Genomic DNA, 22,817 nt, shown 5'->3' on the forward strand with positions numbered 1-22,817 from the left:
TGTAGGATACGATTATATTGCTGGCCTTGAGGGAGAAGGTACAACTCTTTGCGTTTGCTACTATCTAATCTAGCAAGACACACCAGATATTGTGCTTCATTTCGTGATCATATTCTGCTGCTGTTGAAACTTAGCGCGTAAAGTGCGCTCGGCCACTGGACGGTTAAGCGGTGCGAAAAAGCCAGCCTGTCAATGGCAAGACGCTCGCGTTTTTTAATAGCTAAGAGCCATTTGGAGCGAAACTAAAGGGAGTGGAGGCGTCTGCGCGAAGGGATATAAGACTACTCTTTCCTAGCCTACATGTCCAGCGAGCCGATCCTGAACAGCGATGCCCGTTCACGTTTCCTCACTGCGCAAACACGTCAACTCGCCGCCGGACGCCCATGTCGCGCCTCAGCGCAGCGTATCGTTCACCGGTTACAACAGTTCAGCGTAAAGCGATGGGCGATACGTTACCGCATTGCGGGCCTGAATAGGATCCGGGACTTGTGGTGCGGATCTTGCGGGCGATAGGCGTTCAGCGATGGGCATTACCATGATGCCTGCGCGCATCGTGGTATGCTTATAGGCAATATTTTAAGTGGGTATAGGCGCATAACACATGCTTATTTGAAATTTTACTCGAAACAACTGTTTTGCTAGCTAGCTAGCTAGCTTGCTATCGAGCGAGTCCACGTTTTTCTTGCTGAGTGCAACCACCGCTCAACCAAGAAAACAGGCGAAACAGCCAATAAAACTATCCGCTTTAAAATTGCGATGCAAGGAAAACGTGAACAGTCGCTTTCGTGCAATTGGAAATAAAATGAAATTGTACGCATTGTGTATCTCTTCGAAAATAATTTAACTGATACGTTTCAACGAAGTCTTGTGTACCGCAGGTTCCAAGAAATCCATTGGATCAGTTTATTTTCTACCTTTGCTATCGCCATCATGTCTTCGCCCTTCGGGCGAGCTTGTGATAACTTTTTATTTTTCAATCCGTGCCACCCTCAGACGGGGGGAGGGGGAGAAATTTACCACTCGAAATAATTAGGTATTTTGCTTCGTTCATTTATATCACTACCTTTACTCAGAATATATCTTAATGGCAGCCTGCTTAGTAGGGATGGCCCTTCTGGCTTCTGGAGGCCGCGTTAGCAGGGCCTAGCTAAGTGAACATATGGTATTGTAAAGGTGGGGATCTATGAGGACTGATCACGTGACGTCCGCCGCGGAGACGAGGAACAGTGTGTACAGATAGCCCTCGAGACCACGGATTGCGCACTTTTGTTTCATTACCCTCCTGGACCTTCACTCTCCCGCATCTCTAACCCGTTCTTTCCAATTAGTTTTCGCCGAGCATGGAGTAACAAGCTGCACGCACAAAGGTCGCGCCGACCACACCTCCTTTGCTTCGTTTAAAGCCTACCTTTACTCCTATACTCAAATATAAAGTATAAAGTGCCTACATTTTGTGGAGTAATCGGTTTACTTGACCGTTTTGAGCACTTCACTATTGCGTCCCAAAAGCGTCCCAAAAGCGTCAAAACGTAGGTTGTGAAGGGCATTGAGATTGTGAAACCAGAGGGAATGAAATTGAAATAGAAAAAAAGAGACAAATTCCGTCATGCATTACCTGCGTAAAGAACATGCCGTATCGAAGTACAGATAATTATATTTAAGTTTTATGGAATTTTAAAGTATAGCCTGTTGCAGATAACATAATTCTACTCCTTGAGCTCCTACTCCTTGAATGAATGAAAAAAAATCGCTAATTATCTTTTCAATTAATTACTTTACGGCACATATGGCAATTTACGAATTGTAGCCGGTTAGATTGCGAGCCGTATCCACATGAAATGAATTGCCGGAATGGCGCCAGCTTGCAGATATACGGCATCAAACTTGCAGTAAAAATGCACTGTTGTTCCACATGCTTCTTTAACAAAACGCTCTCTTATGCATTGAAGCACAAACGTAACTGGAACGCCCATGTATTTCGTTCCACATTTTGGGAAATAATATCTCGAAATTGGTGTCATCCTGGAAATTCATTTCAAGTGGTACTTCTTGCAAGTTCACCGGCTACAACTCGTAAGCAGCAATATGTGCCTTAAAGTAATTTATTAAGAAGTTAATTGATTAATTTCATTTAATTAGATGAACACGTGTTTTTATTTGCCGTGCTAGTAACGTCCGCCTCTTCGCATAATCTAGCTCGAAGACAAGAATTATGCAATTTGCCACAATCGATTTTCACAAATTCCATAAATCTTAGAAATGATCACCATGTATATGATAAGGCTAAAGAGCGTGTGGCAAGAAATCCAAGTCGGGCAACAATTTAAACAAAAAGGCGGAAAAAGAGAAATTAGAACCGAAGTTGGTGTCATTCCAAGGAGTCACCTTCAGTGAAGATGTGCACCAAAGGTGAGGTGTCTGGGGAGTTCTCTATGAAGCTATTGTTACGCGGAGTGCGTTGGCAAATTACCAGCTTGTACGCCAACTGGTTAACTTCACGTGCATTGTTTGATTATCTTGTACGTGTAGCAATCTAAGCTACAACCATGTTATTTGGGTTACGAAGAGCACTATTATACTGTATTCAGTGAGGGATAGAGCGAGGAGGACCTCGAAGAAACCAACTTTGACTAATATACGTAACATATAAGGGTGTTTTGCGGGTGAAAGAATCACGTAGAAAGAAATACACTAACGGCGCCAAGAAATCGAGCGAGTAGAGCGTGGTAAAAAAATACAAGGAGTGGCACAAGACCCGAAGCCGCTATCGTACGAGGGGATCACCGGCGGCGATGATGGACTGCAAGCACTGGTGCCAAGAAACCTCTCCATGAAACGCTTGTGCGGCGCGACGCTTCGGCGAGCCGCCTTGACCTGTCGGGACCCTGTGTGCGCAGGCCGTTAGAGCTCATTCACGGCCCCAACGCAGATGCGGTGACTACGTGAGCGCGACAGTGCTCGTGAGGTGCGTTCGCAATGCCATGCAGTTTTACGCATAGTCAGGTGGATTCGGAACTGCGCAACCATTTTCTCCCGCCCATGGCGGCAAACTATATAGATTATTTTTCTGGTCAACTTCACTACTTCCCCTTTTCTCCTCTTCCCTCTTTCCACAATGCGCTTCGCAATGTGCAATGAGCGCGATTTAATCTTGCCCTACGTAGAAGATTGCTAATGGTGGAATTTCTACAAAATTTACACAACTGGAATAATCCTGACGCAGCTGAAGCGATTGAGAGTAGTGAACAGACTTGGGTATACACACAGATAGAGAGGAAAGTGATGAATGATACACTCGCTTGAGCAAATAAGGTCTAATGATGGCTAAGCACCTGTGCCTATGTCAGCGCCGTCCCTATTTCTTTAATTTGGGAAGATCATCTCTCGTGCTGTAAAACCATTGTTTCGACACTGATTGCTCTGTACATCCAGAAGAAGACGGCAGACCTCACGGGATGGCGTAACCGACGTCTTAAGAAAGCAAAAAAAAAAAAAAAGAAATCAGTAGCGATTAAGCGGTGAATGCGAGAGAAATGCCTTAACATTACGTTGTGCCTCTCTGAGGTCCCGGATCCATGACTTGAACCACATTCACGACATTGAAAAGCGTTGTTCAGGAGTTCGACACACACCCTATGTAACTCTACCGCGTGACCGGCTACCCACATTTCACACACCTACATGCACTTTTATAAAATTTGACGCTCCTAACGCGAACGCATATAAAAAGAAAAAAAGAAAAGAGGGGCACGCACCCCGGCGACCTCGAACTGCGGCGCCAGGGCGAGACGCGCGAGGCAGGGTCGAACCACACGCCGCGGCGTGCCTTAGCCCCGGGGCCGACCCACTTGGTGCGGTCTCCTGAACCGCTGCCAAGTGGGTTCTTCGCCTTGGCCGCGGCCGGCAGCGTCGCGTCATAAAGGGAAAGGCGCGCGCGCAACGGCATCGGCGACACCCTAAGCCAGCGGGAGCCCCGCGAAAAGCGGGACGACGGCGGAACGTGAGCGACTTGTTCCTTCTCACCGCGGGAGAGAAGGCCGAACGACGCTGCGGTTGCCATGCTCCTGTGGCGCACCTTCTCCGTCTTTCCTTCCTCCGTGGCTTCTACGCGCGTTGCCCGCGAAGAGCCTTCGGAGTGGCTGTGCGACCGCTGGAGCACACAGGCACGAACGAGTCGGAGGAAGTGCTGGACCGGTGCCTTCGCGACTCGTTTCTCGCTCTCATAAGCACGAAAGGTCGTTGACTAGTCAGGTTTCTTACATGCCTAAATGTTTTATACCTGAATCCAGCAAGAATGTGGTCCTGTTTACACGCGCCAAACACAAAGTTAAAGGGCCACTCCAAGGAACGCCTTAAACAAGTGCCACACAAAACAGCGAATAGCTGTTCGCCGACGACAACGGCGACGACAGCGACGACCACGGCAAGACCAAGGCGACAATCAAGGCGTTGACATGAACCCGACATAAGCGGGCCGCATCGGCTTGTCGGCTGAGATCTACCTGTCGTGCGCATGTAAACACTAGGTACCTTTTTTATTTTACTTAGATGCAGAAGCGCGGGAAGGCATGCTACGCCAGAGCCAGCTGTCGAAAACCCCAGATTTATTGCGCATGAAAAATAAAAAAAAGAAAGAAGGAAATTTCTAACTTTCGTTTGCGTGAACCTGGCGCAAGGGGGTCAGACTAGAAGTCGGGTTCAGACAGATCGACGTGACAGTGTTTGCACGTACTTGCATTACAATTAGCAACAGCTCAAAGACAGAGGACGGCGGATGAACGACAGGAACACGGTGCTGACTATCCGTGAGCCTGTTGTTCGTGCTGTTTTTAATTATGAACCAGTACCAACTATAACCCAGTTTAGCATTCTCCTGAAGGAATTTGCAGCTGTCAGGCCGAGGGCACTGCGACAGTCTGTGGAAAGACAACATAGTTAGCAATTGAGTTGTGCGGGTTGCAAACTGCCGGCCCGAACTGTATACACGTTTACATGTGCTTTGCAAACGTTTCGGGCCGGGTCATCCTTCCACATGCAGCCTGACTCGACGTTCGTTAAGACCCACTACGGTAGACAAAAGCGATATGCAATAGCGGCGATGGCTCGGGTTCAAATAGGTTTGGTTTTCTTGACAACGAGTCTTGCAAAAAAAAAGAGAGAAAGAAAGAGACCATAAACACCGCTATAATTGTGAGTGCTAGCCGAAGCGTATTGATACTTGTTGCTGAAAAAGGAAAAAGAAGAATAGGAAAATATCGTACTTCCTCCGGAAAAATGACGCAGTGACAGAGGTAGCTTATACTTTTGTGCGTCGTCCTCTACTTCCTGCCTATACGATAGGATTGGAATGCTAGCGAGGAATGTCATAGAACGTAGCTCTCTCAAAAGCGCTGCCACTAAAGTTCTGTATTCAACGCCGCAGAAGAGACGCCAGATGTACCCCCATTTCTTTTTCTAGTCGTCATTGTAAACGTTCCTATCTTGGTTTAGATTCATCAATGAGACTATATCATGCATGCTGTCAGAGAGTGTTGCGACCGCACCATCTTGAGGCATGCCAAACCGCTGGCGAACGGCGAAGAGCGACAGTTGGCCTGTGACCGATGAAAGAAACGGATGACTTGTGTGGGCTACGGGAAACACTGCGAAACGTGTAAAGTTGCCACAGGGCTTAGGTAAGCTATTCTCAAATGTATACATATTTCTAAAGATGCAAGTTATCTATAAGAACCTCTACTGAATATTTTACTGGTACTTTTCCACTTGACGTGAACTCGTCAGTTCAGGAAGATCATATCGCACCTCAAAAGTTCATTTAACACGTTGACCTAAATGCTCAACTTCACCGACCATTAGACTTCATTCAACGCAAATATTTCGCTGCTTCTTACACTTTCGCCTCTTGCAAGTTCCTTCTTACACTGCGAGTATAAGATCTGAATCCTTGGCCTCACTCGCAATGCTAGGGGTCGCCTACCTCACCTGAACATCGCCCCACGTTTTGAGGTTGAGGTCAAATCGACGCTGAGGTCGACTTTATGGGGTCTTAACTTCGTTACATTGCTAACCTTTGCCCGACAAAGCCGAATGTAAGACAACGTTTTATGAGTTCTAATAAAATTTCGTCCGAGAATCGATAATTTTAGCTTTCTGTTTGCAGTATCAAGTTAACAGACGTTAGTAAAAGGGCATACATGACACCTCTGTGAACATTAGCCGTGTGGGTTGTTGCCTGCTGTATTTGCCTTCTCGAAAGCGTTGCTTCGTATCGCCTAACAATGACCCCGCATATTTGCTTGTCAGAGGTAACTACCATCAAATGCTTAAGTTGACGACATCCTACCCCATTTGATTTACACATATCTTCATCTCACACCAGTATTTCAGAGCGGGTCCAAAGAAAATGTTTTTTTTCCCCAAAGGTTGGGTCGGTCCACATTGGTGATTGAATTAGAAACAGAGCCTTTCTTTTTCTTCAGATTGTTGTTCCAACTAACCAGCAAAGCGTGCTTGCACGTTAACCTAGGAAGTTAATTTATTTCGGAACTCTTCGCAACGATGTTTCACACAGTGTGGGTGCAGCTTTAGGTCGCGTCAGAGCCATCAGTTATTATGGTCCTAAGGCGGCACTGAGGAAGCTTCCGGATCGTTTGGGTTAGAGAAACAAGCGACCGCTAGTGGTGTTTGCGGCGAAGAGCAACTGCGGGAGTGATGGAGTAGCGCTCCTGGAAAATGTCTGCGCTTCGGATTCTGTTTTTTTACGACTCCGCCAGCCTCTTCGTCACCTGGCGTTCAAGAAGGAAACATTCCACGCGTGGAAAACTACGGCCTGCCAGCCCACCGAAACGCAGCACTCCGCTTTAGTAGTTTGGTTGTGGTGCCCTCGAGCGGCGATAAAAAGAAGCTTGGCGGCGTTCGCCGAAGGCGCGGGAGAGGGGGAGGCCCCGAAGAGTGTGTGGTGGACGCGGGTGCCTAGGATTCGTAGCCCGGTGTCCGCCGTCGGTGTCGTCTCCTTCTGTGCGCCTCCGAGGTGTGATCGCCGCTGCCGCACTGGATACGTGCCGCGCTGGCCACAGAGCCCCGCCGGGATTGTCGTTGCCGCCGTCGCATCTGCTCAACGTCGTAGTTGCTGCCGTCGCTTGTGTCTGCGTTCAACGTGAGCCTCGCTCGTTTCTCTTCGACGGTAGCGGTTTATTCGCGTCGTTGTTGGTGCAGTGAAACATGTGCTACTGAACTTTGATTGGCATTACGCTCATGGCGAGGATAACGTGTGTAACAAGTGGTATGAGAGGGGGGCATGTTGTAAGCGTGATTAGCAAAGTTTTCGGAGAACTAGAGGGTGAAGAGACAAAATTTAATCGTGATAGATAGATAGATAGATAGATAGATAGATAGATAGATAGATAGATAGATAGATAGATAGATAGATAGATAGATAGATAGATAGATAGATAGATAGATATTTACCCGACCGTGGTAGTCTGGCGGCTAAAGCGTTGCACTGCTGAGCTCGAGGTAGCGGGCTCAATTCCGGCCGTGGCGCACGGTTGCATTCCGATGGGGGCGTAATGCGAGAACGCTCATGTACCCTACGTTGGGCGTACGCTAAAGAATCGCAAGTGGTTGATATTAATCTGGATTCTCCCATGATGGCATGCCTCATAATAATGTCGTGGTTATGGCACGTAAAAGTAAAAAAAAATGTATTTTTTGGATATAAATTTCTCGTGTTTAACGTTCCAGTTAAGCACTGTGGCTTTAAAGGACGCTGCAGTAGTGAGGTCAGGATAGATTTTGACCACCCTGAGCTCCTTACGATGCGCCTAAACTAACTACACGAGCATTCATACATTCCGCCCCCATCGGAATGCAGCCCCCGTGTCTGGACATCGAACCCTTGATTTCATGCTTAGCAGTGAAACGTCATAGCCACTGAGTCACCATGAGTAGTTCAGATGTATTTGTGGTATATATATATATATTTTTCGTAAAAGTTAAACGTATAGTATGCATTTTTCTCTGCGACCATCAGATCGCGCCCCTCCAGGCTCAGGCTCGCTGGCGAGGGTATGATAAATATTGGTGCTTTGACGAGTTCAGCGAACCAAGACATTTTTTTATCACTGTACGATTGGAAGCATCAAAACTGTTAGATCGAATTGTGTAGTTTTACGTGTCAAAACCACGATTTATTCATGAGGCACGCCGTAGTGGTGGACACCAGATTAATTTTGACCACCAGGTGATCTTTAACGTGTCCCCAATGCCCGGGATACGGGCGTCCTTGCTTTTCGCCCCCGTCGAAATGTGACCGCCCCGGCCGGGATTTGATCCCACGACCTTGCGCTTAGCAGCGCGACGCCATAGGAGCGAAAATGTGTGTCTTAAGGAAGAACCGCACAACTTGCCTCTTACGTGCGTCGTCGTAACGTGGTTTTTCGCCCTTGTTGACTTCATCACTTTGTCACATCATACCTTGCCCTAAGCGGGAACGTCGAGCACGACATTTGCTTTTCACGGGACGTGTTTCATCGCCGCGCGAAATTGCACCTAACATGTGTCTCGAATGTTACATGGCTCGCGCTTCTTTATTTTTTTTTCTCTCTGCATCCATTTTGTCTGTGGAATTGAACGACATAACCCCACCTGTTTCACTTACCACGCATTTAGCAGAACGTGAACTGACTTCGTAAATCCGAAGCTGAGTAACAAGGTGCCTTTGATAACAAACAGTTTCTTTAGTGCACCATGGTGACAGGTGTTTCGAATTGTCTTACTCAGGTGACTTAGTTGTTCTGTTGGTCCAGCTAGACAGATCATCAGTGCTCAAAGAGGAGGTTTAAAAAAAAATAAAGATTCAAGTGCTAGCTTCTTTTCGACTTTTTCGCAAGTTTGTAAAGGTCGGTGTACTTCTTGCAACCTGAAGCAATATGATCACTTTCTTGACTATTAGATTGTTTGGTTTACTGAGCTTGTCGGCCGTAGTTTCATTTACTCATTCTGTTAGACCAGAACAAAGTTTCACAAAGTGCTACATCTATAAGTCGGGTTTTCCTTACGCACTTTGAAACCGGCCACGTCGCAAACAACGTCATATCATCAATACCTTCACATTCACCGCCACTGATATCGGTACCGAGAAGCTTTATGTAGCTGTCCATGTAAATGAAGATGTCATGCACCAAACAGAGCACCTATAGCGAGTGCGCAAACATATGACACATAAGTATTCGGTTAAGCACAATTAACCACTTAAATACAACGCTCTAACATGTCGCGTTAATGGGCCGTTGCGAAACAAAGCCGTCATTGACGTTGAAGTGATTTACGAACTTATCGATTATATGTATGACGCTAAATTATCAGGAAAAAAGAGTCCTAAAATGCGTAAGGAAGACACTGGCGAAAGAACACTTGCTGCAATAACCGGATCATTTTAAGTGATACCCACAATCAAATCAACAATGCTATTAAATTGCAAAGTGCTTTATTTAATTCCCGTACAAGATAATTCTATGGCATCACTGCGAAAATATCGACAAGGCATGGTGCAACAGCACACTTTGTGGCTTCTTAACAGACAATGCGAGAATGTTTTTCAGGCGTTCGTGTGACACTGCAGTTGCCTTCACGAAAGCTTATGCAGCATTAATTGGAATGGCTGACAGTCCTGCACGTGATACCGGCGGATTCATTCATTCATTCACAAAACTTTATTAGCGTCCTGAAGCCCGGTCTTTTCAGACCGAGGCGGGCAGCGTCCACGTCGGCACCGCCAGGCCGAGCCTTATGGCGTCATCGTGGACCCTCTGGACAGCCCGTAGCTGATCTTGATATGAAGAGCTTGTTATGAACTTGTGCCAGTAAAGCCATTTTTCTTCGGGGTCGGCGAGAGTCGCGGGACAGCCCGCCAGCATGTGTCTGATGTCAATGATGCCATCGCACACGTTACATTCTGTCCTAATTTCTCTTTCTGGGTGAATTTTATTTATGAAATACGGAGTGGGGTACGTCCCGGTTTGCAGTAAACGTAGCGTCACTGCCTGAGCCCTGTTCAATTTTACGTGTGGCAGAGGGAATTGCCTACGCCCCAAGTAGTAATATTTAGTTATGTCGTTGTAAGTTAGTAAGTGATCTTTATGTTCCCCGGAATGGTAGTGGGCGTCGGTTCGGTTCTGACCGGCACGGCAAGCAAGTCCTCATGCCAGGTCGTTCGTCACCTCGTTGAGGTTGGGCCGAGTCTCGTCCACTTGTCCCATATGTGCAGGAAACCATCGGATTTCAGTTTTGATAGTTTCGACCTTGTCGATAATTTTAGCCGCAGTCCCAGCTACATAGCCTTTGTCAAAGCTCTTAATTGCTGCTTTGGAATCGCTATAGATGAAAGACCATTTACGGTTCCTGATGGCTAGAGCAATCGCGGCTTGCTCCGCCACCGTGGAATCCTTAGTGAAGATGGTGATGGCGTCCCGTACCTCGCCCCGGCTGTCGACCACCACGGCGGTGTAGGCCTCTTTGCCTTTGACCCAGGCAGCGTCTACAAGGGCCGCCTGTTGTCCTAGCTGTTCAATTTCTTTCAACAAAGCTTTCGCTCTCGCTTTTCTCCTGCTAACATTGTGTTCCGGGTGCATATTTCTCGGGAGGGGGGTGGTTCTGATCGCGTCTCTAAGTTTCGCGCTCAATTCTACCTCGGATTCCTTCGGGTTCATTGATCTATTTGGGTCTGTCCCTATCGCTTTGAGTATAAGCCTGCCCGCTCGCGTTTTCGTCAGTCTTTCGTGCTGCGCCATCTGTTGCGCTTCCGCCATCTCTTCTATCGTATTGTGCACGCCTAGGTTCATGAGCTTCACGTTCGAGGTGCTGATGGGTATACCTAGGGTAGCCTTCACTAACTTTCTGATCAGAGTGTTTAGCTTGTTCAGCTCGGCCTGCGACCATTTAAATAGACCTGCCACGTAGGTGAAGTGACAGAGAGCGAAGGCGTGCACTAGCCTTAGAGCGCTGTCCTCACCCAGGCCTCTGTGTCTGTTGCTGATTCTCCTTAGTAATCTGATGACTTGGTCCGTCTTGTTGGAAATGTGCTGAATGGCATTCAGGTTTGTACCTCCCGCTGCTATGTGGAAGCCTAAAACTTTAATATTTTCCACCTGCCTGATCGCGGATCCGTCGTGACAGCGTAACATAATCTTGGGTTCCTCCCCGGGGACGTAGCCCCTGGGTCTTCGACCCCTGCGTCGATGTTTTAGGACCAAAAGCTCCGACTTTGCCGCCGAACAGTTGAGTCCCATCTCGCCTAGCGTGCTTTCCACGGCGTGTATGCTCTCTTGCAGTCTGGTCTCCGTTTGGCCTACGTTACCGTTGGCGCTCCATATGGTTATATCATCGGCGTATATTGCAAAGTGTATACCTTCTATGCTCTCCAGTTTCCTCGCGACTCTGGTCATTGCTAGATTAAATAGCATGGGCGAAAGTACGGCCCCTTGCGGGGTGCCCCTGTTTCCCAGGTTCATCACCTTTGATTTTAGTTCACCTAGCGTGAGGCTCGCTTGCCTACCGCCCAGAAACGCCTTGACTACACTGTATAGCCTCTCGCCCAACCCCAGCTTGGACAGGACCTCGAGGATGGCCTTGTGCTCTATGCGATCGAAAGCTTTTTCGACGTCTAGTCCCAGAATCGCTCTCGCGTGCACCGGGCTAACGTGTATGAGCTGGTGTTTGATCAGGAGCATGGCGTCCTGAGTCGATAGTCCGGGGCGGAAACCGATCATGTTATACGGGAGTATGTCATTTTGCTCGACGTATCTAGTGAGTCTGTTAAGAATAACGTGTTCCATAGCTTTACCTATGCACGATGTAAGCGATATTGGACGTAGGTTATCCAGATGGAGTGGTTTGCCCGGTTTTGGTATGAGGATGGTGTTAGCTATCTTCCATTCCTCCGGATAGTCTCCCTTTCTCCACAGCTCGGTGAAATGATCCGTCAGGAAAGTGATCGACTCATCGTCTAGATTCATTAAGAGTTTATTGGTAATACCGTCGGGTCCGGCTGCCGATCTACTAGATAGACCATGGAGGGCGGCCCGTACCTCACCCTCGGTGAAATCGCGGTCCATTTCCTCGCACGGTCCTCCCATGTACTCCACGCGTTCGTCGCTATCGCCCGGTTGTTCGAGCGGGAGATATTTGTCCGCGAGCTGTCTCATGACTACCTCCTGGGTCATGCACTGGCTGACTTGATGTACCAGTTTTGTAATTGCTGTTCTCTTGTTTGACTTAGTGTCGCTCTCGTTCAATAGATGTTTGAGGATGTTCCAACTGCCTCCATGTTTGATTCTGCCGTCTGCCAAGTGGCAAACTTCGTCCCACTGCTGTTTCACGAGCGTTCTCGAATGCTCCTCGATCTTTCTGTTTAGCAACGCTATCTTTTTCCTGAGCTTTCGGTTCAGTCTTTGCGTTTTCCATCTTTGCAGAATGGATTGTTTGGCCTCGATCAGATGCGCGAGCCTACTGTCCATGCTCTCTATGTTTTCTTCTGTCTTAATTTCTTTAGTGGCCTCCCTGAGGTCCTCTTCGAGCTGGTTGATCCAGGTCTGGAAGGACTGTCTGCCCGCTTCTATCGGTTCCGATTCTAGTCTCTTCGCTCTAACTTTCCTAAAAAGGTCCCAGTCCGTGCACCGAAAGGTTCTAGTCTCTTGTTTCGGCATACCTATACCTATGTGTATGATATAGTGGTCGCTGCCTAGATCGGTGCCCGAGTTTTCCCAACTAGATTGTTTCGAGTTGTTGACAAAAGTTAGGTCGGGCGTAGAGTCCCTGCACGTGGACGTGCCACAGCGGGTGAGGAAAGTCGGATCTGTGATCAGGCACAGTCCCAGGTCCGTGGCAAGGTTCCATAACCCCTCACCTTTCTTTGTATTCCAAGCGTATCCCCACGCTTGGTAGGGGGCATTAAAGTCCCCTCCGATGATGAGCGGAGAGCTCTTTGCGACTGCGAGTGCCTTGTTGAAAAGTGCCCTAAAGCTTTGTTTCTTGTAGGTGGGACTGCTATAAATGTTCAGGCAGAAGATACTCTGCGCCCTGCCCTTGTGCCTTTTGAGTACGACTTCTACTAGGATATAATCGATTTTACTCAGTCCGAGATGGATATCGTGTTCGATAAAGGGTAGCTTTTTGTCAACGAGGGTGGCCAATCCCCTTCCGGAATCTTTTTCTCTACATACCGATTTGTACCCGGTTAGCTTTACTTCGTCCGCTAAAGTTTCCTGCAGCATAAGTACTTTTGGTTTGACCCCCATCGATCTAATTAATTGGCGCAGCGATGCCTTTTTGTTGTGGAATCCGCGACAATTCCACTGCCACACACTAAAACTGTGGGCGCTATCCATGATTATTGAATGGGTTAATTTTGCTGTTACCCGCGATCGATCTCTTTGGAGCGCCCCCTGACGTTCCGGAGAGCGATTTTACGCTTTCTGATTTGACGGCAAGAATTCGTCGTCGTCGCATTTCGATTCAAGTTTCTTGAATCGCTGTTCGGCCGTTAACCTCCATTTCCATAGTTTATCCACTTTAAAGTTAGTCCTTTCCGTCGTTTCTCTAATTTCTTTGATTACCTCTTTCAGCTCGCTAAGGACTTCGAAAACCGAGTCAGTTTCGGGGCTTACTGCTCTTTTTTTCGGGGCGGGGGAGTTATCTCCCTCGCCTGGTTCGTTGCTTTGACCTACTGGTCTGGCTACTGCTACGCTGGCAGGGCTCGGCTGTGCCTTCTTTTTCAGTTCTGCTACCTGTTTGGTCAGCATCTGCATTAGCTTTACGCAAAGAGTTTACCTCCCTAATCAACTGTTCTATTCTGGCATCATTGCTTTCAGTCACCGCCGGCGTAGTGGCGCCACCAACGATTCTCACCGTACCTTTGACTTTATCCGCCCAGGCGGTCCCAACTGTCGGCTTGGCACCGGGTGTTCCATCTTCTAAGAGCGCCTGTGCTCCTCCCGACTTGGAGAGGCTTCTCTCCCTCGCGGCCGATCGCGACCGGGCGCGTTCCCTTTGCACCTGCGATCCTCCCGACTTGGAGCGGCTTCTCTCCCTCGTGGCCGATCGTGACCGGGCGCGTTCCCTTCGGCGAGCTCGTACCACATAGGGTGTTTGAAATCTCTGCTTGCACACCTTGTCTCCGGTGGGATGGTCTCCTCCACAGAACTTGCACTTGGGCGTGCAAACGTGGTCCGCTCGTGGGTTGGGGGCTCCACACCCTCTACACTGAACAGAGTCCGGCGTGGGGCACACGTCCGAGCGGTGTCCTACCCTACCACAAGTGAAGCACACATCAAATTGTTTCCTGTAGAGATAACATCTTAACAAGGTCGGCCCGTAGCGCACAAAGTTTGGCACTTTCAGTCCATCGAAGAGGACGATGACTGAGCCTGACGTCTTTATGCGCTTGGCGGCCAAAGCGAGCGGGTTGCGCTCATGCACGATATTCCTTGTGATAGTAGACGGGGAGTCCCTGATGTCGACTTGTCTAATCACCCCTTTGCACGTGGCGTGCGGGGCCGTCTCGTACGCATTGACCTCGTACTCCGTGTCCACGATTTTGAAGGACTTCATTCTCACGTACCTTGCCGCATGGTCTGGGTCAGGCGTGCTCACCACCACGATATTTTGCGTGAAGTTGGGGCACACCATGTCTTCACTTGCTTGCTCTGCCGTTAGGCCTGAAGCCTCGATCACTGCAGTTCCAATAGCGGTGGTACTTACTTTGCTCAAATTTAGTCCTCCTCGTGGCCTGATTATAATTTTCCGATGCTCCTCGGGCAATTGGGGCATCCTTGAGGCCTTTACTATACGGTACTTGATCGAGCCGGTGTTGGTGGCGGGTCCCTTGCTGCCGCCGGACGCTTGCGAGGTACTTGGCGTCGCGTTCGCCGCGTTGCTGCTCTTCTTTCCAGCACGGGATCGTCGTCCGGTAGCCACTTGCCAACCGAAATCTTCCTCGTTGTTGTCCTCTTCGTCTTCCATACGGGAGTCTGCCATGTCCTCCTGGCGCGTAGGCCGGCAAGGCCTAATGGGCCCTGCTCCTCGCTAGGGTTAGCTCCGCACGTAGTGGGGTGAACAGAGAAAGTCCAATAAAATTGTCAAAAATTGGTTCCCACCTCGAAACTTCGTATCAGTCGAGTCTGGGCAACTTCACGAATCTGATGATGTGCTTGAAATCGTCGCACCTCGAAAAATTGGCCAGCGGAACATCGAAAAAGACGGAGCCGATGTGAGAGACGTATCTGCTCCGTGCTCTTCTTCTTCTTCTTCCGATACCGGCGGATGCGAAGAAAACAATGACCACTTATCGTGCCACTGCCGTCAACTTGAAGCACAGCAACAATTTATGTCCAACGCATTCAGAAAACTAGAAGATCGTTCTCTGAATGAACAGAGAATATTAGAACCCCGTCCCCATCGATCATTAGATCGGAAGGCAGTGAAGGTACTTTTGTGCTTTGTGAGAATGTCTGGTATGTACAAGCGCCTTTGACTCTGTACTACCGTCCGCGCATGTCTCTATACCCCCCCCCATCCACTCTCTCTTCTTTCCCTTCCCCTTCTCCCTTCCCCAGCGTAGGGTAACCGAACGGACTCTTGACTGGTTAACATCCCTGCCTTACTTACATACGCCCCCCCCCCCTCTCTTTTTCTCTCTAGTGTGACACCTCAATACTGCGCACTGAGTGCAAGCAAAGCCGAGATACGTTTAGAAGAGAGGCTCCTTTCCAGCGCACGCATATGTCGTGTTTCTTTTGAAGTAATGTGAATGGGGCACGTGGGCGCGACTCCAGAAAAGAGGGGAAGCCTCAGTGACCTTAGCCTACATACCGGTCACGAGTGTTCGTGCCAACACATACATGAACATAAAGTTAGAAAAAAAAGCACAGCTTTGGAATGTGTCGTGTCGTATCTTGTCGGCGCACCCATAGCACGCTGCCTATTTATTTTCTCTGTTGACGCAGACATCGGGGCCCGCTATAACGCCGCGAAACTTTGAGCGCCTTTTCGGCAAAGACTGCTACGCCGTCAACAAAGGCTCCTTTTGCAAGATTTGCGTTTATCCTAGGCAAATAATGTAGTACAAGTAAACTAGGTAAATAGGTAAGAAGAGGACACCGAATTGCCTATACGTATACCATAGACAAAGATTGATATCGAAAGTGGTATAGAAAACGTTTGCTCTGCCGTGACGACTTCACGCGCTTTGTAATAGGGTCGAATACGTGGTTGCTGTTATTTGTTTCCTGCATTAAGAATATATGTGTATTGCTTCCTAAGATTCACGCAAGCGAAGGAAATTTAATGTCGCGAATGGATGGCAACGGGTAAGTGAGCCATATGGTCGATTGCCGGCTATTTTATCTGAAGATAACATTGCTTGTTGACGCAAGACCGCACGTTGCCTCTGGCATCGCGACATTCATGACGAGATAACGGAAACAGAAAGGACCTGCTGCATTGTCGCCTCCGCGACCCACGTGTGCTTTTAGGAAAAGACGTGAGTGCGCAACAGCATTGAGAAAAGCAGTCCGCTTACTTGAGGCACCTTCTCTTACTGGAACTCTTGCTAGCTTTGTTACTATTGGAGCAGTGCTCAACTAGGCGCACTCGCTTCTATAGAAAGAGGCTCGGAAATTAGAGACATACACGGTGGACGAGCAAGACGAGCGCCGCTACCAAATGCGCGGCCTGCAGACTCCGACCGCTAAAAGCGTCGCGCAGCACCTTGTCGTAGTGGAGCCGCTTATCGCTGGTCTTTGAATGCTGTCAAGACCTTTCTTGGAACTTGTGCTGCTCACGCAGGAGAAGCCCACACGCAAGGTTCTTCGTTGCATGTTTTTTTTTATGCAGTTTCGATTGGGTTAGTGACGCCAGCCAAGCTCTGGAAGGCGGATCATATTTCTTAATCACTTTTTTGGGCTTGGTTGCTTAACGATCAGAATTCTGAACTTGCCTTCATCGTTGTGCACTGCTGTTTTACGACATCATCATTGCTCATCTAACCTTTACGTCCTCGTTCCCTCTCCCTCTGTGCGAAGTAGCAGGTCAGAGCATGCTAGCTCAGGCCGATCTCTCTGCCTTCAAATAACTTATCTGTTAGACCTTCAGAAGTCGCCTATATATTGCAGGCAATGCGAACGACAAGTATAGGGCTCAACATAGGTGACACTTGAAGGCCTAGTAAACAGTGGGTAGTAATGCTCGCCTTGTCTGTCTTTCTCTGTGGATGTCTGTTTATTCGTGCCTCTCTTCTGATAGCTCTGTTTCACTAACAAGTCCAACAATTACTACTCCTTCACTCTTGTTTTTGCGGGCCGACAATACCATGAGCACTTCCAAAATACTAAGTAATCAAACGGCTTCACTTCTTATAACTAACACAAGAATCTGAGCCTTACAAGGATTACGTACGCAGGAAATATTGATAAAGGGAAAATCAGACATCCACCCGTATATTGGAAATATTGCTAGAAAAGTCATTCCTTGTGAATAAGAGAAAACGAAATCTGATGGCATATACAGTATATTGTTGTATCTATGCGTGCAAAAGATGATGACTGGTAGACATGCCGGTGACTGTGGAAGATGGTGACTGTGGGCAAGCATTTAGAGTTCAGCTTTCTAACAAAACGTTCACGTTGGTTCCAGTAATGAAGTCAATCGTCTGATAATAGCTCGTCTGGTTTAGATGAATTACATTAGGGCTACAAAAACTGCCGGATTCAGTTTGTTGTAGCCCTAGTCCTATGAATCCGCCGGAGCCATACGGATCCTCCATAGGTGGCTAAATACAAAGCTGCGCAGACAGCGTCCATATTAAGTATCGTTCCAATTCGGACGACACAAAAGACAGCTTCGCGAAGACAGAATCGAAATTAAGAACGATGAAGATTACTTTTGTTGTCCAAACAAAGTGGCGGCTGATAATCCTGCCTGGAAGCTCGGCGGAAACTTCTGCTGCGCACAACAAAGTGCATTTACGCTGTCTTTCCACTTACAGTGAGCCCCCTTGTGGCTTTGTCTAGGTTAGAGCACGCAAGAGTTAAAATTTAACAATACTTGGTTCTTTACAAATTTTTTGTCCACGCGATGTGACGTCAAGTCGCAGGTACGCGTTCCGAATGCATTCCAATAGTTGAGCTCGAAGCCGTCGTCGTTTCCTTTAAACTATATATCTATATTGCTGGCTAGAATTGGACCACACCCATTGTTGTTATAGCCGTTGTGGTATCACCAGCAATCACTATTCTAGATGACTTCCAAGGCTTACCTATTAGTGCCCCCCGCATAATATGTACTGCTCTACACGTTACCGACCAATAACTGTCCTCAAACGAGGTTCCTGTCAAAATCTCTTCAGGTTATCTTTCATCGAAGAGTAAGGCATCGCGAAAGTGAGCTGCGTCTGGTGGTGGAGCGGGTGACCCACTTTCTGAACATTAGTGTATATTGATGCGGTTGTTGCTTATTTTTCCTTGCGCGAAATACCCCCTGCAGCAAACGCCCTCTAAATGATCGGACATTGTTTGATGCTCGCAAAGGAGAGCTTAGTCAACTTCCGGAGCTCTGATTGGCGCCAGAAAAAAGGCACACCGCTTTGAAGAAGGAGCCTTTTCAGCAGAACAGGAGTGATGGGCAAAACGGCGAGGCCCTCCTAGAGCTTCAAAGCAGTGACGTGTTCTTGCGCAACACAGCCTATTGTCCGTATCTCCACATTTCTTGTAAATGTGTGTGAAACGGCGAGTTATTAGATGAACTGCCCTTGTTTATTTTGCTGCCATGAACAATCTTTGACTTCAGTGGGTTGATTGTTCCGATTTTGATATATTCTGGGAGATTGTTAAAAAGGAAATACAGGGCTTTTCGAAGACGCTTTTAAGGAAACACATTTTTATTGTTTTATTTTTATTTTTTATTTTTATTTTTTCTGAGCTTCAGGTGTTTGCGCAGCCGGAAACAAATAATTTGGCTCAAAATTGTCATGTATATTTTGCGACTTCGGTAGACGTACTCCTATTTTTTTGCCGCGTGAAGAAAGAGCTTCGTTAACCGGTGAGCCAAAAACGTGCGGCCACTGCGATTTATAAAAAAAACCAGAGCACTTTGTTTTCTACGAACGGCGTAATTGACAGACACGCTTGTACGTGTGATGTCCTGCGTATCATTTACGAGTCATGATGTGCGATTTCGGATTCATTCAAAGCAAAAATGAGGTATTTGAAATGGCACTCCGTTAGGATTATCGATTATGCACATGGCAGTAACATTGCTGTAGTGCTAACTATAAGGGTCGTAAGGCTCCTAACTCCTCGGGGAAGCGCACATCAACCCTGTCCGGTGTTTGCAAGCGTGCCAAGTATCGTCACGCCCATTACAGAGCTGCAGTTTCGCTACCCGTGCTGTATTACGCGGCGCTGTGCATATCTGTTCGCTTGTGTCCCTGACAACCTTTTCTGCTTTCGCTTCTAGCAAGTGCGCAGGTAGCAGCGAACCGTGTCAAAACCGTTTCAGCAAGTAGACTCTTGTTTTGAGTTAGTTGGTCGTTGATTGCCGAAGACACAGAGTGGCACAAAAAAATAAATAACGGCAAAGAAAAAAATTATTTTAATGAGGACGCGTACGAAAACTGACAGGAGGCACGGACCGCCTTTGAGCGACGTTACTACATCCCTATTCTCTCCACTTGTGCTTCTTTCTTTGTTTTTGTTTTTTTGCAGAGAGTATGTTAAGGGGAATTTCGCCACCGTTTTCGTGCAGTGGTGGAGGCCGGCTCCCAGAGACTTGCTCGGTATCGAATGCTAACACAATGCAAGAATTGCAAATTTTAATGCTATAGGATTAGAGGCACACTTCACCCACTGGCCTAAAGACGTGGTCAGATCGAGAAGACAGTGTACTCGGAAAAATGTGGGCCGATCGTGAAGACATTGCCTTTTAACACAGCGTCTTAAATCGATATCTGTCGCGAGGAAAAAAAATGCAAGGAAATGGCACGTCACGCACGCGCTGCAGTCGATTTAAAGAGCGACTTTGACACGAGAGAATCTTGCGTACGATCGTGGCCCGATGATTAGAGCGGCTTTGTCGGAAGACATGGGTTTGTTCGCACCATCGGTCACGTTTTTCCCTATAGCGTTATAAATGGACTTCACCTATTCCGAAGGCATCTAACAGAAAATTCGAGGTGTGTTGAAGCGCTCGGAGAGCGCGTCACAATGTGCACGAACTCGCATGTTTCCAAGGGATACGTGGTTATATATACATATAGAAACGTATCTAAATATACATATAAAAACGCCCGTGTTGTTACGTCACAATCATCACACTGTACAGAGATAGCGGTGGTAAATGCTGACTAGTTCCTTGTATTTCAACGTAATTATCAATGATTGTAATAGACAGCAACTAATTTACGCGGTGTTCTCAGCCAGCAATCCAGCTTATTTGTTACGCCGGTCGGGTTTTACCGCCGGGTCCACGTGGTTTGTACGCCAGCGGCGGGGAAGGCTGCCGGCGTTCTGCCGCAGCGCAGGCTTGCGTGGGCGCCGTTACTACGAACAGCGAGCAAATAGACCCCTATTGCTCCCGAACTGTGCATGTGGGAACTCGCTGGTACAGCTTCGCTGGCTTTGAATGTATCCGTTGCTCAGATTGACATGTATCTACGAAGGATATTGAACGTCTTCATATCGTGGCCATGTGGTGTTTCCCACTATATATATAGGCCTCGTGTTGAAGTTTTGATGTCACTTATTTGCATGCTTGAAAACTGCTGCGTGCACAGGTCTTTCCTATGGAATTTATTTGAAATTTAAAGCTGGGAGCCTCTAAGGCGGCCTTATTGTTTCATTCAACAAAAGAAAGTGTGTGTGCCACTTCGTGTTCTTGTTAAAGCTGTAGCTGACGGTATTAAGAATACAGAGAGGGGACCTATTACGTAACATTCATGCATCATAATCACAATAGAATGCATGAAAGCTCCCATGGCGTTATTAATATGCCCGTAGTGCATACTACGCGTGCTTGATGTCGGTGAGTGTACCTAACGTTTCGACGTTTCACGTTCTTCTCCGCGAACCTCCCCTTCCGTCGACACATGTCTTTGGCGCATTAATCTGTCTAGATCAGCCGTATTCTTGCAGCATTTTCCCGGTAATCGTATATGAGCGCACATAGTAAAACGGGCCACCTATGACATCACAATCCGTCAGAAGCCATGCGTTTTGATGTTTTGTATTTTAGAAGCCTGCGTCATGAACAATTTCGCAAGCCATCAGTGTCTAAAAATTGCCTTAGAAACATCTTGGATTTGAAATATAAGATGTTTCGTCGAGAGGCGCTCGTTAACTTTGATTTGTTGATGTGGAGTAACGTCCGTCCCGAAGCCGCATAAGAGGGAGGGGGGGGGGGGCAAGAATGCTATTGGAAATACATCAGCAGTTGGGCGTCCGGATTCATTCGGGTTACCTGGAGTTGAGGCCCTCTGACAAGCACCCATCATTGTATACGCGACAGTTCTTTTTGTGATTCAGCTGAGCCATAACTTACCTTTGCGCCAGCTACATTACAAAAATGCGAACTTTAATATGAAATAACACGTCATTGAGATTTACAATATATGACCAACTTCTTGCACTACACTCAACAACACTAGCTTTACCTCAAGCGCCTTCTTTGAGCTGAGTCAAAATATATCGTCAATATTTGTGTCAAGTTGGAAATACAGCACTGTCAAATAACTTCTTGATCGACACAGGCCCTTGGACAACCTCTTTAGCGAACATAATGAATACAAGATACGATGAGCTACCATACAGGCTTATGCACCCACAGTTACACCAAAGAATTTTATTATTTGTTTTTACGGCATGCTTCTCTCCTAACTGCGGCAGTGTTATTGAGGACGCTCACACTCTACCACCTTGTGGAATTCCACAAAGTTGGCACTTCTAGCTGATGAGAGAGGGCGCAATCACTCCGTTGATCTAGTCAGAGCTGTGAAGATGGCCGATTCGACAACACGCCCGAATTGCATATCGTCCAGAATAAAACTCTCTGAGTTTCGTTACCCGGCGGAAAAAGTCGCTCCGGTGGTTGCAAAAGGCAGGTTGTCCGCATCTCCTTGCCGCCAGCCGGTAGCGAGACTCGTGTTTCAAGCCGTCCAAAACAATGCAGAGTTCTCCCGCAAGCTGTAGCTTTTTACGAGCTTGCACAATGCAGGCCGATTCCACGGGAAGGAGGAGGTGCAGTCAGACGGAGGTGAAGCGAAAGCGAAGAGCGGGGAAAAAAACTTGAGAGTAATAACAAAAGAAGAACGAAACAGAGAGGGAGCTCATCAACAACTCGTGGCTTGGGAACGCGTCCAAGAGCTGCGGCTCCTCATCTATCAGCAGTGTTTTGCAGCGCGAGCGCACACTTTGTCCCCTTATTTTCTACCGGCTACAGAAAACAACAGGTCCGCTGTCGCGCCTTGCCCCTTTCCCCTCTCCTTCTACTTTCCCTTTCCTCTCCCGGAAAGTCGCAGGAACGCGGTTCCAAGTCCGTGTTTCCGGGGGGACGGATGCCCGAAACTCTCCGCGGTGCTAGCGTTCGCGTAACTGACTGGCGGTGCGCCTGCAGGTTCTCACAGCTAACACCATCATGTTATCAAGAACAACACATTCGCGATGCGCACGACATCGTCATCGTCATCTGCAATATTGCCCGCTGTGGCCTCCTAAATACATGCGCAGACGCTGCCATTATCAAGATTTTGCAGGACGCGCAAAACCACTCGT

At 47.8% G+C, this 22,817-nt stretch overlaps 1 protein-coding gene across 5 annotated transcripts in view; it reads left to right on the top strand.

Annotated features, from left to right (window-relative positions):
• Positions 1 to 22,817, top strand: part of LOC135903910 (myosin light chain kinase, smooth muscle-like) — a 165,682-nt gene that overhangs the window by 100,401 nt on the left and 42,464 nt on the right. The window contains exon 1 of one of the 5 annotated variants that reach the window (XR_011512681.1): positions 6,938 to 7,156. The exons of 2 other annotated variants lie outside the window; for them this stretch is intronic. The gene's annotated coding sequence lies outside the window, so the exon portion shown is untranslated. Of the gene's footprint in view, positions 1 to 6,937; positions 7,157 to 22,817 lie in introns of those variants that run through there. 2 more of the 5 variants (XM_070535245.1, XM_070535248.1) reach the window with 2 other exon arrangements.

The sequence above is a fragment of the Dermacentor albipictus genome, chromosome 3 (assembly GCF_038994185.2).
Source record: "Dermacentor albipictus isolate Rhodes 1998 colony chromosome 3, USDA_Dalb.pri_finalv2, whole genome shotgun sequence".
In the NCBI taxonomy this organism is placed as follows: domain Eukaryota; kingdom Metazoa; phylum Arthropoda; class Arachnida; order Ixodida; family Ixodidae; genus Dermacentor; species Dermacentor albipictus.